This window comes from Sorex fumeus, unplaced genomic scaffold (assembly GCF_029834395.1).
Source record: "Sorex fumeus unplaced genomic scaffold, SorFum_2.1 ptg000083l, whole genome shotgun sequence".
Taxonomy (NCBI): Eukaryota; Metazoa; Chordata; class Mammalia; order Eulipotyphla; family Soricidae; genus Sorex; species Sorex fumeus.
The window spans coordinates 11,922,436-11,940,897 of NW_026606140.1; positions in this window are offsets into that span (position 1 = coordinate 11,922,436).

Genomic DNA, 18,462 nt, shown 5'->3' on the forward strand with positions numbered 1-18,462 from the left:
TCAGGAGTAATCCCTGAGCACAACCAGATATTGGCCCCAAAACGATAACAACAACAACAACAACAAAATCATCTCTTGGGGCTGGAGCGATAGCAAAGTGGGCAGGGTGTTTGCCTTGCATGTGGCCGACCTGGGTTCAATTCCCAGCATCCCATATGGTCCCCCGAGCACCGGCAGGAGTGGTTCCTGAGTGCAGAGCCAGGAGTAACCCCTGTGCATCGCCGGGTGTGACCCCAAAAAAAGCAAAAAAAAAGCAACTCACTGATGATGCTCTTCTATTATGTAGCTGACTACAACTCCAATTGTCTCCATCAATCAGAGAGCAAGATCAGTTATTTAAATGAGACATTTTCAAATATCAACGGACAGGGCTGAACCAGGGGGAAACCATAGCCTCGTGGGGCCTGAGTACTAGGGTGGCCAGTGCCAGTCTTTTGGGGCCGGGGTGACAGTACAACGGAGAAGGTACCTTCCTTACATGTGGCCAACCCAAGCTCAATCCGTGACACCCCCTATGGTTCCCTGTTGGAGTACACGGAGCTTAGGTTTATCAGATTGTGCCCATCACAGTGCTCCCGAGTCACTCCCATTACTTTGTCTGTCTGTAACCTCTTCTATGATCTCTTCCCCAACCAATTTGTAAGGTCTCATCCTTCTTAGACACTGAAGCTGTACTGTAAGTTAATATTGTCTTTCTCCTCTCCTTATGTCTTTGAGCAGTTTACTTTAATGCAATGTCCTTTTGTATAGATACAGGAAGACAATTAATTAATATTATGCTTTATAACTCAGGAATTAATTGGCTTTGGATATTATTCACTCCTGGGCATCTGCCTTCTCAACTTAAGCCTCAGTTGCCCTCACTTCCTAGCACCCCAAGGGCAGGGTCCCGACGTGGGACTGGATGGAACCAGGGCAAACCGGTAAGTTATGTACTACCCTGGCATCGCGATGGGCCAGGCCAAGGTGCCACGATTCTTAACTATAAGTTAAGAGTTTGATCATAGGCAAATGATGTCATGATCCAATAGTAACGACGAGACTAGGGCCCTGCTGCTAGGAATAGGAAAGATATCTGGCCTGAGCACTGCAGTCTGAGATCGAGATGGCCCTAGGAGAGCAATTCTATAAGCTCAAAGTATTTCTTACTGTGTCCATACGAAATGATTAATATTATGTATGCTTATATGTTGGTTGGACAAGGAGAGGAGAAACATGTCCTGGAAGCAGTTTCCTGTGTGTCCTGACTAGCTTGGATGAGACTGCTTTTTTGGAGATGTAGATTCCAAGCTCTAGCAGACTGGTCTTTGTTGTGCTAATCTAAGTACTTGTAGCTTGTGAAAAGGTGAGGCCAGGATTACTGGCCTGAGGATATAAGGAAACAATGTATGTTTGCCTCCTCAGTGTTCTTTCTGTAACTCCTTTTGATGACATCATTATATTGCGCCCTTTAGAGGTACTATGATCTATATAAGGGAGATTTCAGGGCTCTCTGGGGGGACACGTGCATCAGAGAACCTGGGAAGATGGGGCTGAGGACAGAAGCTGAGAGAACAAAGGCGCACGTGCTTGAGGATTCCTGAGGCCTCCATGATAATACATCTCTTCCATGTAATAAACAGCTACTAAGACCAACCAGCTTGGCCTCGTTTCCTTCCTTCGCCTGACCATCGCCATCGACCTCCCTGGAGTGGGGAAGCGGCCTGACTGCCAGCCGTTTTATTTTTTGTGTGTTTACACAGTTCCCTGAATCTGCCAGGTGTGATCCCTGAGCATAAAGCCAGGAGTTATCCTAAGCACTACTGGGTGTGGCAAAATATTTTTTTAATTTAATTTAAATAAAGGGAAAAGTTTCTGCTCAGCCAATGTCTCTATGTAGAAGAATGAACACTGTCTGGCCATTACTCAGGAGAAGCTCAAAGCTCTCTTAATTTTAAAAAACAACCATGAAAGTGATTCAATTCCTTACAAGTTGCTAGGCAAGCCAGAGTCCATCTGCAGGGTGGAACCCACCCACAGACTTCAACTGTGCAAGCGGCATGTTTAGTACCTGACCACAGATACACAGTGTACAGAATGCCCCTAATTCTACCTCCCTGACAGGTCACTGAATGGCTCAGCCAGGAAGATGTGGGAGAAAGAGGCAATTAGGTTGCATGGGAAGACCCAAAGTCTGGAGACTCCTTTGGGGCTAGAATCTAGTTTGCACCTTGTCACTTGGCTGCCCTGAGAAAGTGTCTTACATTCTTTAGCCAATTACACCTCCTCCTTCACAGGACTGTTGTGAGCAATAGGGCTGGAGAGACAGTCCAGGGCTTAAGGCATGAGCCATGCGCACCGTCAACCCCGGTTCAATCTCTGGCATCACCAGGAGTGATCCCTGAGCACAGAGTCAGGAGTAATCCCTGAACATCACTGGGTAGTGATAAAAAATAGTAACCAAGCACTTACCCTATGCCGGTCTGCTAGGCAATTGCTCACTTTTGTTCACCTGCATGGTACAGAATGTCTAGTACTGCTGACCAGGATAAGAGTCCACCAGATGTGCTGTTAGCAGCCCCCCTAGAAGAGCAGGATACTGACCCCTGTTCAGGGGGCCTTGTGAATACAATGGAGCAAGGTGGGTGATGAAAGCACAATCAAGTGGGTTAATGAAAGAAGTGCCTTTGGGACTGGAGTGATAGTACAGGAGGCCGGATGTTCGCCTTGCACATGGCCGCCCCGACCCAGATTCAGACCATCTGGTCCCCTGGGCACCACCAGGAGCAATTCCTGAGTGCAGAACCAGGAGTAACCCCTGAGTAGCACCAGGTGTAGACCAAACCCTCCCCCAGCTCCAAAAAATAAAAAACAGCTTATTCGTTTTATACCTTTTTGGTTTTCAGGCTACATTTGGTGGTGCTGAGATGTGCAAATCAAATGCTATACCATCTCTCAGCCTCTTAAATAGTCATGTGGAACCAGGCTGGGAGACTGCCTGGAAAAAGGTAAAAGAGTAAAGACTGACTTTGTGATCCCCCAGTGTCTGTCGAAACTACCTGCCCCTGCCCTTTGGGAAGGCAACAATGGATCACACAGACAGTCAAGGGTGTGGCTGTGTGCCAACACAATTTTATATACAAAACCAGGTGGCAAAAGGTATCTGGTCTCTGGCTCAGATATTGCTCCTGTCAGACCTAGAATAAGAAGGTAGTGACTTCAACAGGGTGAAATGTGCAGCTGAGTTCAAGAAGCCAAACACACAAGCATGTCGGCCCCTGGAATTTATATCAAAATGCAAGTCAGTAGAATATGGGATGCCAAAATCAAAATCACAGACTCCAAGAGGCAGGGCATAGGGTAAGTCACTTGCCTTGCATGTGAATGAGTCTGGTTTGATTCCCAGCACCTTATGCTTCCCTGAGCACTGCTGGGAGTGACCCCCCCCCCCACACACACACACATAAATACACACAACACAGAGTCAGGAATAAACCCCCAACCACTGTCAAGAGTTGTCCAAATCAGTTCCTGTCAAAGTCAATAAGTAAGCTTAGTGAAAGCTCTACCCTCATCTGTCTGGATAGACCATGCCCAAATAATCCTGAACAATAATGTGCGTTGCACCTGGACTGTGCATTTAACTATGGTCCTATGCCGCCCTTGGAGGGGAAGGGTGTCTGTCCCTCTGCCTGTCCCGCCTTGCGGCAGCAGCATGGTGGCCTACATCTCTTAAGCCTAATGAACAGCCAGGTATGCGATTGCATTGACGAGGCACGAGGGGCCTTTTGGGATGGGGGGTGGAATCAGCCCTGCTCCCCACCATGACAATGATCCTGGTTGCCACCCTCAAATGCCTCCTCCGGCTTCTGAACGACCATGATTCCAGAGGCACACAAACCAATCTCAGAACCCAGGGGCTTTTGGCAGTAATCCCTCCAGGTTTATTACTAAAATATCAGAAATCCAAAATTGGATTGCCGCTATTGTGGCCACACAACATCATATACTCTTCATAATCAACAACAGAAAACAAATTATCTAATGATGTCTTTTTGGCAAGTCTGAATGTTCGGGAAAATTCCAAATAATAATGTTGGGTCTTTTGTCGTAATATTGAATGTGATCAACGTAGAGAGAGTAAAGCGGAAATTTGCCACACAGGCAGGGGGTGGGTGGGAGGGGGGTATACTGGGGTTCTTGGTGGTGGAAAATGTGCACTGGTGAAGGGTTGGGTGTTTGATCATTGTATGACCGACCGAGACTTAAACTGAAAGGCTTTGTGACTGTTCTCACGGTGATTCAATAAATAAAATAAATAAATAATAAATAATAATGTGCATTGGAGCGCATGGACTGAGGATGATGATTAAAGACCAACAAAAGGTGTCAGAAGGACAATCCAGGGATAAGGTGCCTGCCTGGCATGCTGCTGACCCAGGTCATCCCAGGCTCCAATATAGGATCCCTCAAGTTCCACCAAAAGTAATCCCTGAGCACAGAGTCACGAGTACCCCTGAACATAGGCAGTACAACCCAAAACAAAAACAAAAATTAAGTTAGAATAAAAGTCAACAGAAGTGCTTTGCTCATTTCATCTGGTATACCTACTACCCCACCACACCACATCTTTCATCGAGAGTTACCGCAAGGAGCACTGTTTGGAAACACTGTAAGACCTCATAACTGGGTCCAAAGAGAAAGACAGAGGTGATTGATTCGTAATGTCTGCCATGGATACTCGTGTGGGCAAGGAGTGATGAAGGTGCCACAAAACTGCCATCTCAAAAATCTTCCAGGCCAAGCCTAGTGCAAACTGCTACCCCCCACCCCCAACTCATTGTATAACCCCAAATATACGAATATTTTCAAGCTGGCAAAATACCACAACTCTCGGTGCAAAGAATGGACAAGATGCAGCCTTCACAGTCTCAATGACAGTGGACAGCAGGGCGTTGGGCGGGTCCCTTTGGACGGTCTCTGCAGCCCAGCAGGCGACACTGTGATTTTTCAGGACGCCTCATGGCAGGATCTCAGCTGCGTTCGCGGTGGCTTAGCCTCCCGCCACAGCTTTGCTTTGAAGCCATCATGAATATTTAAACACACTTTAAACTAAACATTTTTCATGCTTCTCGGTTCAGCCACAGTCCAGAGGTGGGTTCTGTTTGGCAAGGCTCATTTCTAAGATGTATGTAGGTGCCCATATAGGTACACACAGCCCCGGGCTGTGTGTCATAGACACACCTCAGAAACTTCCATTAGGAGCATGTAAATTTCTCCTGTTGAAATGCTGACAGGCCACTCCTGAGTCACAAGCTGCAGTTAAAGACCACTGACATGGCTTCAGGCACATGCCACTAAGCTCTGCACTTTGGAAGGAGGTGTTAATTATCTGAAAATGACCTGATATTCACACTCACACTCTGGCTTCAGAACAGAGTGATGACGGGAAAGCCCAAGTCCCTGCATTGTCTGGAGGATCCCAGCACAGAGGGACAGGTCAGCACGGCTGTGAGGTAAAGAGAGCTGCTTACAAACATGTACGTGGGCAGCCGGAGAGATAGTACAGTGGGATAAGGCTCTTGCTTCGCACACATTTCCCGGTTCAATCCCCGGGAAATGGTCCTTTGAGCATTGCCAGGAGTACTCTGAGCACAAAACCAGAGTAAAATCTGAGTGTCACTGGATGTGGCCAAAAGCCACTGAACTCAGCACAGTGGGCCCACACACAGCACGTGACGTTCACCTCGAACGTCATAACACCAAGGATCCCCTGAGGTCTCAGAGATGTTCAAAAGGCAGGTCGCCAAAAAATGTATACAGCAGGGGCTCAAAAATTATTTTATTGGGGCTGGAGCGATAGCACAAGCAGGTAGGGCATTTGCCTTGCACGCAGCCAACCAGGTTCTATTCCCAGCATCCCATATGGTCTCCTGAGCACCACCAGGAGTAACTCCTGAATGCAGAGCCAGGAGGAACCCCTGTGCATTGCCAGGTGTGGCCCAAAAAGCAAAACACAAAATCATTTTATTGGGGTCAGACAGCAGAGCAGGTAAAACTACACCTTGAAGGCAGTTGACCAAGGGTTGACCTGAGCCCTGCCAGGAGTGATCCCTGAGTGCAGAGCAGGACTAAGCCCTGAGCACCGCTGGGTGGGACCTAAAGTCAAAACCAAAACATCATCTGATTCAGCATCATTTCTTATAATGCTGATGAAGGGATTTTAAAAAAAAACCAGAGAGGGCCAGAGGAGGAGGCACTTGCCACTCACCTTGCTGACCCTTGTTCAACCCCCAGCACTACCCAGCTCCCCAGTCACCACCAGGTGTGACCTGGAGGCCACAAGCAGTACCAGGGCAATCTGGGTAACCGCTGGCAATACAAGGACCCTGTTAGGTCCCTAGGGACCCTGAGGGAGATTCCAGAGTTAAAACTCTATAAATTAGTAACTCTCCCTTTCCTGCCCCCTCCCTAACAGAGCTTTAGAGTGAAACTCTTCCCTATTGGAACGTAAATTCGGGAACCATTTGTTGGGCCCTCCTTATCTGTTACCTCCCTTAGGAACTCTTTCCTTATCCACCTCCACCGGAATGCAGGGCTGAGAATCAAAGGAAGCCAGGTGATAACTGTATGTCCCAGTTACCAGATGCCCACTAGCCACAATGCCTATGTACGTAAATGCTGATCTTTGAATCCATAGGCTAAGGAGTGATGTACTTTTAAATGGATTGGTTAAGAAAGTATATGTTGTTACAAATCTATTGGCTATGAAATGCGCGGGCTTTGCTGTAACGGCCAGTGAAGGCCTATATAAGATCCCCTTTGAAGAAGTTCGGGGTCTTGCCTCACCTAACTGACCTGCGTGTCTATGTAGGCGGCTTGACCCTGGCTAGCCAGTCTTACAATAAACCTTGCTTGCTGTTTGCAGTCTCTGGAGTCTCTTTGTCGTTAAAGGGAGATCACGATCCGCGCCCTAACAGACCCCAGTGCCATGGATCCAGTTGGTGGAGATCACCAGGGGATACATCTGCACCTCCTAAGTTCCAACTGGGGGCCCAAAAGAAAAAAAAAGAAAAAGAAAACCAAGCACTGCCCTGTGAGCGCACAGGTTTGGCCGCTGTCCCCACATCCCCATGGGTTTCTTTCTGGGGACCCTCAAACAGGCACAGTAGCTTCACGGCAGGTCCGCACTGACCTGTTGCAGTGAGTCCTGGACTCGGTGACCGCCCGCCCAGCACCATGCTCCAGAGACAGCCAGGAAAGGCAGCCTTGACAGCGAGTGAGTGAACGAGCGAGGACGGCTGAGTGGGACTTCCTCTCCAAGTGTGTCACTAGAAATTCATGCTCTTGTTCCTATCCCTCTGCCAATGGTAAATTAGTTTTGATATCTGGGGTTTCCCTGAAAGTTGCCATGAGACCATCTACGGATGATGCTGACCTTAGCCCCTTTGAAAGGGGGTTGACATCACTCAATCCTCTGGGAAATGCGAGTCCAAAGAGCAGGTATCCCATTGGACCTGTTCATCTGATTACTATCAGAGAAGAGATAAAGGCAGGGTGGCTCTGGAGAGAACGGCCCCCTCACTTTGCTCTTGGAAATGCAAACTGAGACAACCACCATGCAAAGGATCTGGAGCTTCCTCGGAGGCAAAAACAAAAGTTGCATTTCTGGTACTTGTGCAAAGGAAATGAAATCAACCCCCCAAGATCCCTGCACTTTCAAATGTAGCATTGGCCACCCTAGCCAAGACATTCATGCAACTAAAATGTTTATCAGTGGGCCACAGGTGTGACTCAGTGGTCAGCTCATCCTTGACTGCACGACGTGTGGGTTCAAGCTCCAGAATACACACACACACACACACACACACACACACACACACACACACACAATTCTATACTATGCAGCTGCAAGGAAGGAGGAACTCACAGAATCTGAGGATATGTTAAGTGAAGTGAGTCAGAAGGACAAACACCAACTGACCACACATTCCTGTGGTCTAGAAAATAACAGGATGCAGGAATGCCGGGTATCAGAGGGGCAGACACTAGATTACCCCGACCCTGCTTATAAAAATGGACAGGGAAGGAAAGAAATCGGAAGTGGAGTGAAAAGAGGTGGGTGGGAGGCTGCAGGGCCTGGAGCCAGGGGTCGGGGCATGTCAGTGGTAGGCTGTACTACAGACATATACCTAAACCACAGCGCCATCAACACTCATACAGAACCGCGTGCGGCTCAAGGAGGCAGGCTGGGGTGGGAGGGAGCCTGGGGACACTGGTGGGGTTGGTGTTGGAACATGATATGAAACTCATATAATAATTAACTTTGTAAATCACTTTGTAAAGACACTTGGGGGGGGCTCTTTATTTTTATTTATTTATTTATTTTGCTTTTGGGGTCACATCCAGTGTTACACAAGGGTTACTCCTGGCTCTGCACTCAGGAATTACTCCTGGTGGTGCTTGGGAGACCACATGGGATGCTGGGAATCCAATCCAGGTCGGCCGTGTGCAAAGCAAATGCCCTATCCGCTATGCTATGGCTCCAGCCCCCAGGCTCTTTATTTTTTGAGGGGGAGATCACACCCAGTGGTACTCAGGGCTTACTCTTGACTCTGCGCTCATGGATCAGTCCTAGCCGTCTTAGGGGACCATATGTGATGTCGGGGATCGAACCTGGGTCAGGCATGTGCAAGGCAAATGCCCTACCCTCTGTACTCACTCTGGCTTAAAAAAAATGTTGAAATGAATTCTAAATGCTCATCAGTGAATGAATGTGTTACACACACACACACATGCACGCATGCACACACACACATACATGTTTGTAAATGTACACACACAATGAAATATTCAATCCTAAAATGAAGGCCAGGCACGCGGCAAGGCTCACACATGCCTTGCATGTTGAGACTCTGGGTATAATTCTAGGCAGGGAAGGAAGGGAAGAAGGGAGTAAATAATGGAGGGATAGTGGGATGGAGGGAGAGAGGAGGGAGAGATAAGAAAGAGGGAAGGAGGAGGGAGAGAGCCCTACCATTTTCAGCAATACTGAATAAACCTTAAGAGCACTGGCTAAACTACGTTAGAGAGGAAAAGACAGCATTGTTTCGTTTAAGCATAAATTTTAAAAAAATACTTCAGAACTCATTAAAAAATAAAGACTGGTAGTCACTAGGGTCACTGAGGTCTAAGGCCTGGTGAAAGTTGTCAAAAGACACCAATTTCTACTATTTACCTGAATGCTGCTAAGAAAGTATGTCTTAATGTTTTGGGTTTGGGGGGGGGGGCGGATTTTTTGTTTTGTTTTGTTTTGGGGCCACACCCAGCAATGCTCAGGTACTTTGGGCTCTGTACTCAAGAATTACTCCCGGCAGTGCTTGGGGAACCATATGGGATTTAACTGGAGTTAGCAAATGCTCTACTACCGCTTGGGCCCCTGTCTTAACATCCTCGGCAGACCCACATGGGGTGATGGATGTCAAGTGGGAATCACACGACAATCTAGCAAAGCCAATTTGCACATCCCAGCATTGTGCAAAGTTCGACCTCAGTTATTTCTCAGTCAAACTGGGGGTGGGAGCAGCGGTCAACTCCAGAAATAACCAGGTCTCAAGAACCTGCGAGAATTCAGACTGCCCCGGTGCAGCACAGAAAGCTAGAAGTACTGCCTTCTACATCGGGACCGGAGGTCAGTTCCAAGGGAGAACCAAACCCACCAGCGCCAAGAACACTGGGAAGGAAACGATCAAATTCTAGAATCTGAAAAATACATTAAACAAGAAAAAAAAAGTTGAAACTGACAGTGCAGAAATCAGAAAGGAATGTATTAGTAGCAGGAGGGGAGCACCAGAGATGAAGGAGAAGAGGGTCCTGAGGGAAAGCAGAGGCTGTGGTTTCCAGGGCTGCAGAACACATGTTGCCGGGGCTGGATCAATAGCACAGCGGAGAGGGCATTTGCCTTGCACGTGGCCGGCTGGGGTTCAATTCCCAGCATCCCATATGGTCCCCCGAACACCACCAGGAGTAATTCCTGAGTGCAGAGCCAGGAGGAACCCCTGAGCATCACTGGATATGACCCAAAGAGAAAAAGAAAAAAAGAACACACATTGCCTGTGGGAGACCCAGGGGTCAAGCCCTGCACCGCAGGGTCCTCCAGCACCAAACTACGATGGACAGCCTCCAGACGAAAACAAGCGAGGGGCCCAAATTCTAGGCATTAAAAATGTACTTAGGGGCCAGAGTTATAATACAGCGAGGAGGGCGTTTGCCTTGCACGTGGCTGACCTGGGTTTGATCCTCAGCATCCCATAGGGTCCCCCAAGCACTGGAGTGATTCCTGAGTGCAGAGCCAGGAGGAACCCCTGAGCATCGCTGGATATGACCCAAAGAGAAAAAAAAAAAAAAAAGAACACACATTGCCTGTGGGAGACCCAGGGGTCAAGCCCTGCACCGCAGGGTCCTCCAGCACCAAACTACGATGGACAGCCTCCAGATGAAAACAAGCGAGGGGCCCAAATTCTAGGCATTAAAAATGCACTTAGGGGCCAGAGTTATAATACAGCGAGGAGGGCGTTTGCCTTGCACGTGGCTGACCCGGGTTTGATCCCCAGCATCCCATAGGGTCCCCCAAGCACTGGAGTGATTCCTGAGTGCAGAGCCAGGACTAGCCCCTGAGCATCACTGAGTAGCACTGCACTGTAGCACTGACCTCCTGTTGTTCATCGATTTCCTCGAGCGGGCCCAGTAACGTCTCCATTGTGAGACTTGTTACTGTGTCTGGCATATCGAATACGTCACAGGGAGCTTGCCAGGCTCTGCCATGCGGGCGAGATACTCTCCGTAGCTTGCCAGGCTCTCCGAGAGGGGTGGAGGAATCGAACTCGGGTCGGTCAGGTTGGCCACATGCAAGGAAAACGCCCTACACCCTGTGCTATCGCTCTAGCCCGAGCATCACTGAGTGTGAGCCAGAATGCAAAAAAATTAAATGACCAAAGAGAATGGAATAAACAATGTGCAGTCAAGCTTGAGTGGTCTCCAGAAGGTGCGCTTTACCAAAACTAGGGGCTAAGCGTAAAGAGGCCAAGAGGAGGAAGGTCAAGAGGTTGGGGAGGCAGCTGAGAAGGCTGGAGCTCATGCCCTCTGCTCAACCCCCCAGCACTGCACAGCCTGACCAGCACCTCTAGGTATAGCCCTGGTGGTCCCCAGCACTTGTGGAGGGGTCCCCTTGATGTAGGCAGGCAGGCAGATAGGGAAGGCCCCCAGACGATGACAGTAAATTTCCTGGGAAGTAATCGCTCTGGGCTGGAGCGATAGCACAGTGGTAGGGCGTTTGCCTTGCACGCAGCCAACATGGCCGACCCGAGTTCGATTCCTCCACCCCTCTCGGAGAGCCCGGCAAGCTACCCAGAGTACCTCACCCGCATGGCAGAGCCTGGCAAGCTCCCCGTGACGTATTCGATATGCCAGACACAGTAACGACAAAGTCTCCAATGGAGACGTTACTGGGCCTGCTCGAGCAAATCGATGATCAACGGGAGGGTCAATCGCTCTGAAGTTGCAAAGGCCAACCTTGCTGAAAACAGGAACTAAGGCCTGATAAGACCCTCCCCAGCCGCCAGCAACAGACCCAGAGAAGCTCCTCCAGAAACAAAAGGCCAGGAAAGGAATTTCAAAGACCATCACCACTCCCACCCCCCTTGGTAACCTCCTTAGCAACAGACTTGGACCTAGGCAGAAGCCCCATGTGGGGGCAGGTTGGAGAAACCCTATAAAGGCCACCTTGAACCTTGACAGGTGCGCATATGCTGCCCGAGCCCATGTGCTGCTTGTGTCCACTTGGCTGAGCACGTGTGGCACCCAAGCACATGAGTCGCCGAGCACATGCGTAGCCTGCATCTCCCCTCTTGAGATGTGGACTTTCATGCTTTCCTGTCTAATGCTGGGGTGTGTGCAGAGGCTCTCTCCGCCCTTGGAGAAGCCCAGGTTCTCTCTTGAGCACATTACTCTCCACTCTCTCCCACTTTCTCTCGTTCCTTCCCCTCCAAACCTCCAAATAAAATTTGTTTTACTTCACGCCTTGTCTACTCCTGAAGTTCTTTTGGGCAAGGCAAGACAAGAACCCAGTAACCCTGGGTCCCGGGTGGCAGAGGCAGACGGGGAGAAAGTGACCATCTTTCTCCTCCACGCTTCACATAAGTCACCAGTAGGGTCCCCCGACATCTTCCTGACCAACAACCACCATCATCAACAAACTAACAAAACCCCAAGGAGAGGTAAGGAGAAAAACAGGGCTGGAGCGATAGTACAGCAGGGAGGGTGTTTGCCTTGCACGCGCCCAACCTGGGTTCAATCTCCAGCATTCTTTATGGTCCCATGAGCATCGCCAGATATGACCCAAAAAGAAAAAGAAAAAAAAGACGGGTGAAGGGGGAGCCAAAGAGACGAACAGTCAGAGGGCAGGAGAGGACCAGGGGGTACTCAAGACAGCACAGACGGATCAAAAGGGGAGGCGGGGCGGGGGGGGTACATTCTCAGAACAATGTCACTAACAGAACCCCAGGCACAGCAGAATGACTAGAGGGAATTTAGATAGACTTGGTGAGGGCTTCAGGTCAGATCAGCAGCAAAGTATAATCGAAAACCAAGAAAACAACAAAAACGGGGGGAAAAAAATACAAGATAATTATTAGCTCCTGGGGGAGAAAGGTGCCAGGGAAGAGAAAGCACTCAGGGTGTACGACACGGCTCGGCGGAGGCTGCATTCTCCAGGCACCCTCACGCAAACACGGGCTAATCAAAATGAGGAAAAAAAACACAGCGAGGAGCAAGGCTGAACTCCACCATGGAGACTCTGCAGAGCCGGCCTCAACGAAAGTCTCTGACATCAGGTTGGCCACATGCAAGGAAAACGTCCTACACCCTGTGCTATCGCTCTAGCCCGAGCATCACTATTGCCCGAGCGCAATAGTACAGGCGTTTGCCTCGCACGCAGCCCACCCGGGTTCGATCCCCGGCACCTCATATGGTCCCCTGAGCACTGCCAGGAGTGATTCCTGAGTGCAAAGCCAGGAGTAGCCCCTGCGCATCACCGGGTGTGACCAAAACAACAAAGTGTCTCTGGCATCAGCCCTCAGGAGAGAGAGAAGTCAAAGATTGCGTGCCTAGGCTGGCAGTGATGCCTGGCCCAGGGGGGAACCAACTAGCCAAGGGTCCGATTCACCTGCAACTCACAGCATGCTCCACAGTGGAAATGGCTGCTTTAGGGAAGGCAGGTGGAAGGAAGACGAGCGGGAACTGAAGCTGGAGTCACAGTCCAGAGGTACCCCAGTCCACTTGGATTTGATCCCCAGCTCCCCATGTGGTCCCCTGAACCCCGCCAGGCTCATCCCTGAGTGCAGAGTCAGGAGGAAGCCCTGAGCAGCACCGGGTGCGGTCCAAAAACCAAAACAGAGAAGGCAAAGTGGGAACTGCTATATGCTCGGATTCTCCTGAACGGCCTACAGAGCACGTTGGTCTGAGAGCTCCGTACGATGCAATGAGAAACCCCTCAGCAACGACCAATTCTTTGTTCATTTTATACCAATTTCACGTGTCCCTATAGCATACCAGTCCCAGGAATTCCCGGGAACACCCCCGATGTCACCTGGGCCGGAAGCTGTGCTGTTGGCACTAGGAAATCTCCAGAGCACTTGAGGCCGCGGTGCTCACTGCTCCATCCACCTGCTGATGTCACATGATTTCCCTGAGGTCACACAGCCTCTGGGCAGCAGAACTTGCAGCTCAAACCAAGTCCATGGCCCTGCATGGAGCGCTGTGACCCCCCTGTCCTTCAACTCCTCATCCTGAGGGCGAGCAGCGGAGTGGGATCTTAGCCTGACCCTCCCCGCTTCCTGCCACCTGTTTCCAGATGCGGCAAACTGAGGGTGCAAGTTCTGATGGGGAGCCTCCTGGGGGTCTTAATTTCCATGGCTTTTATTTGGGTCACCCCCACTGGCGCTCGGGGCTCACCCGAGTTCAGGTATCGCCCCTGGCAGGGCTTTGGCGCTGGGTTCTCAGCAGGGAAGACCGTGTGCAAAGCAAGCGCCATACCTTGGGAGCCTCAGTGGGCTCGCTCGGGTCGGAAGGGAACAGGAAAAGGAAATGGTGAGTGTGGATCAGGGACAAACCCTCTTTTGTGCATCTCGGTGTCCTCCTGAGAGACGGAATTCTCAGGACGCCCAGCAACGCACAGGAAGGGTTGAAGGGCCCCTGGGGCCTGGAGCAAGAGTGGTAAATTTTTACCTAAGGACATCCCCCTCCCTAAGGCCTGGCCGCCGGTGAGCAGGAAGAGGAGTGATGAAGGCAGCAGGAGGGAGGGAATCAAACTTGTCTAACAGGTGTGTGCGTGGCCGCCTTTTATTTTGGTTTTACATACGACTTCGTTTGCGAATACTTTGAGGAGCATGTAAGTGTGAAATTGGAAGGCATTGCGGCAGGCTGCCACGAGCCACTGCACTGATAGGAGAACGTAGGGAGAGGGGCGGGGGAGGGGGGTGTGGTGGGGGGACCAGGGGAGGAGGGCGCTGGGGAGAAAGGGGATGCTGAGGTGCAGACAGACCGAGGGATGGCAGGTGAGGGAGCAAATGGGGCTCCAAGTTCATTTCTGTGGGCCGTCATGGCTGTGAGCACCTCTTGGGCGCATGGACCCTTGCAGGGTGTGTGAACCATCTGGATGCTGATAAAAGCTCATGTCGCAGCTTCCAGTAGGTAGTTTGGGGTCCCGGATGTTCAAGCCTCATGCTGGTGTCTCCTGCTTTGATCCCTCAGGCTCACCCTGATTCTTGCTTTCTGGCACTTTCTTTCTGTCTTCCTCGCCTGGCATGAATGCTCCATGACAGGCTCCAGAATTTGCTTCCCTGGCACCTGGAGGGCTCCCACAGGAAGTTACCGGGCAGGGAGAGATCAGTGACTGACACCATGTGGCCCACCAGCACTGCCGAGACCCCTGGAAGCCCCCCAATACTGCAGGGCCCAAGCAGTGCTGCATCCAGCGGCCAATGGCCAGGGGGACCCCTGTGCTTCCTGAAAACCGCTTGGGAGGTCCCAAAATAGAGAGGAAGTTACCTGGTAGGGTGGCAGAGGGGGTCTTTTATGTCTATTTCCCACCCGCAGCCATTTATTTTCCTGGTTTCCTCTTGGAGATTCCAAAGAGCCTATTAACTAGTGACCCACTGCCCCTGCACCCACGTCCACCCTGGGGTCTTGTTGGCAGCAGAGCAGGCCACCCCCAACCCTGCGAGAGGCTGGGAGTTCTGGCTGTGATCGGTAACTGGGAGAACTATGTCTTGGCTTCATTTACGTAACCAGCCGGTCTGCAGAACAGGGGTGCGGGCCCTCCCACCGAACGCGGGGTGAAAGGGAAGGTGCCTCCTCCCCCCGAGTCTGAGAACCTGAAGTGCTCAAGGAAGGACACTGACCTGGGATCACATGGACACGGCTTCACGGTTCCGTGCATGCCAGCACCCCCCCGCCATGAAGAGGTTCTTCTACAATTCTAGCAGACCGAGCCAGCAGTGGAGGGGAAGATGAAGACAGAAGTGAGCAGGGCTGGGCAGTCAACAGCAGCAGCGAGGAAGCCAAGGGGCTAGGAAGCCCTGAAAATGCTCTGGGTTCAGCCAGGGCAGCCCGCGCGCGCGCACCCACCCTGCAAACGGCTCAGCTCTCACTAGCGTGTATCCATTCGTGTTTCACTCGGGTATTTGAGCCACGCCCGGTGAGGCTCAGGAACCACTCCTGGTAGTGCTCTGGGATCCACAGGTGGTCCCGAGATGACACTGGGGTGGGCTGCGTGCAAGGCAAGTGCCTTAACCGCTGTCCTCTAGGGCAGGCTGGCGCTTCTGTCTTGTACACGGTGACCACCTCTTCGGGCTCTGCAGCCGATGCTCCGGTGGCCACCAGGGGCCAGCAGGCTGATGCAGTTGCCTGGGGACATGCCAGGTGCAAAAGGTGGGACAGCTCTCCCATGGGGCTCAGTCCTAGCTCAGGTCCACGGGGGGAGCATCCCTTTGGTTCTCCCTGGTTCGAGGCAGTGCGGGGCTGAGGGCCAGATGTGTTAGGGATGGGGACGGTGCCGGGGTCAGTGGCCTGCAGGCCGGCCAGCGCCTCACCCCGGGGATCTCGCTCCCTTACCTGGATTCTCTCCCCAGCTCTGACAAGGAGGGTGCCGGCATACCCCATTTCCAGGCCAACACCCTGACCCCTGACCAACATCCCTCACTCTTTCCTCTTCCCAGGGAAATGTTTCTACTCTCTGGCCCCTCCTTGCCCGCAGTTGCTGGAGGAAAAACCAACATCACCTTCATCGTTTATCAACTCAACAGCTACAACACAGACTACAGAGCTGTTTTTCTCGTTAAAAGTTTATTGTCATTAAAAAAAAAAAAACCCTATGCCTTAAAACATTTTACATTCACCTTTTAGAATATTTAATGGTACCAGTTAAGGATGTTATTTTACTTAAAAACACACACACACATACACACACACACACACAAAAAAAAAAAACACCAAAAAACCACCAAGAAACCAGCTTCTTGAAATTGCTGCAAATTTCTTTCACTGAGGTCTCGCATTAAAGTGGTTTGAACTCTTTGGGGGAAAATTGGTATAATACTATAATATTAAGTCAGGAACCTTTTTGTGTGTTTTAGCTTTGGAGTCACACCGTGAGGTGCTCAGGACCTATTCCTGGCTCTGTGCTCAGGGATCACTCCTGGAAGGGCTCGGGGGACCCTATGGGGTGCTGGGGATTGAACTAAGGTCACAGGTGCAAGGCAAGTGCCCTACCCATTGTACTATCTCTCCAGTCCCCGGAAACCAAATGTTTATATCAGGAAGAAATGAGTAAAATTTCCAGGCTCAAAGAAATCTGAACTGAAAAGAACAAAAATTAGTGTAAATTTTTGTGTAAAAACCCTCCCCCTTCCTAGCTCCAATGTTAGATAGAAAATTAAAAAAAAAAAATTGCAACCAACTCCACTCAACCCACACACATCTGTCTTAGAAAAAGTTTCCCAACTCTGAACACAGGGTCTCACACAGAAATATCTGTCCTTAGAGACGCAGGCCAGCTCCTCTGGGATCTTGCACTGCTCAATTCAATGTTATTAAAAAAAAAAATCATGTAGTTAAGATACTCATCAATACTGATACCCAAACACACAGACGCTGGGCTTTGGTATGGCTACTGAAATCCCACAGGAGGGAAGAGGGAGCAGAGGCCCGTGTGTGAGGGTGGGGGAGAGCACACAAAGCCCCAGGGGACAGATGTGGCCCATGGCGTGCCTCCCTGGAGGCAGAGGTCTCCAACTCAACACAGACAGGGCGGGGTCTAGCCGCCAAGCGCACGCACAGTAGGGTGGGGTCTGACTAAGCTCTCGATTCTGTCCGCGCCAGAGATCAGAATGGCCTGGACCAACCCTTCCAGTCTCCCCTGCGTGCAGGAGAATGCTCAGTGGTGGGGCTCAGGTCTATCTGCGTTCCCCACCAATGCAGTCGCTCCATCATGCCTCACTGCGGAAGCCTGTTCCCATGGGACCTCCAACACCCTCCAGAGTCAGAGGGAAACGGCCAACATGTCCATCCCTGGGCTTCCAGCAATGGGCGCTTCCCAACATGGAGCAGTGGTGCTGCCAGGAACGCTGGCAGCTTCTGAGTGGCCGTTCTGGGGGCCCCCGGAAACGGAGTTCATCCTACTGTCAGGAGGACGTAGATAAACAGAAAGCCCCCTGCAGTGACATGCACGACCTCCCCGAAATTTCTACGTTAGAGCCCTCAATGATGACCCATCTAGCTCCCTGACCAATGGGGTCCGACAGACCCCGGGGACACCCCCCCCAGGTGCTCCGGGCCAGTAAAGACACAGGAAGACACCAAAGGCAAAGGCCCTGCCCACCCCCAGGAGTGAAGACTGCAAAATCGGGAGGGACAGAGCTGGGCAACAGAACACTCACCTCGACAGTGAGGTCCTGGGTTCGATTCCTGACACAGCAAAAAAAAAAAAGGAAGAAAGAAAAAAGAAACCGCCTAATTTATGCTCTTCCCCCCCCCCCCCGCCCCAATAAGACACCAACACCAGAAAAAGAAAAGAAAAACAATAGAACAAAAATGTATCTGTACAATCTCTAAAGGAAGGTTTTGGTCACTGTTGAAGCCAGAACTTTGGGAAAGGTGGTACCTTTGTTACCACAGACCCCGCACCCCAAAATTTCTTGGGGTTTATGTACATCGAGAGACAACACAGAGAGAATCTCGGGAGAGCGAATGAGTCCACTGCAAACGCATGCGTGTGCTCGGTCTCCTGGGGGCCCAGAGGGAGGCTCACAGCAGCTCGGACCCCAGTGGCCCCACCACGCGGGTGGCACCTCGGGCAGAGGGGACCCCTCCGGCCGCACGGCCTCCACTTCCAGCAGAAGCAGAGCAGGCTGTGTCCGTCCGCAGGCT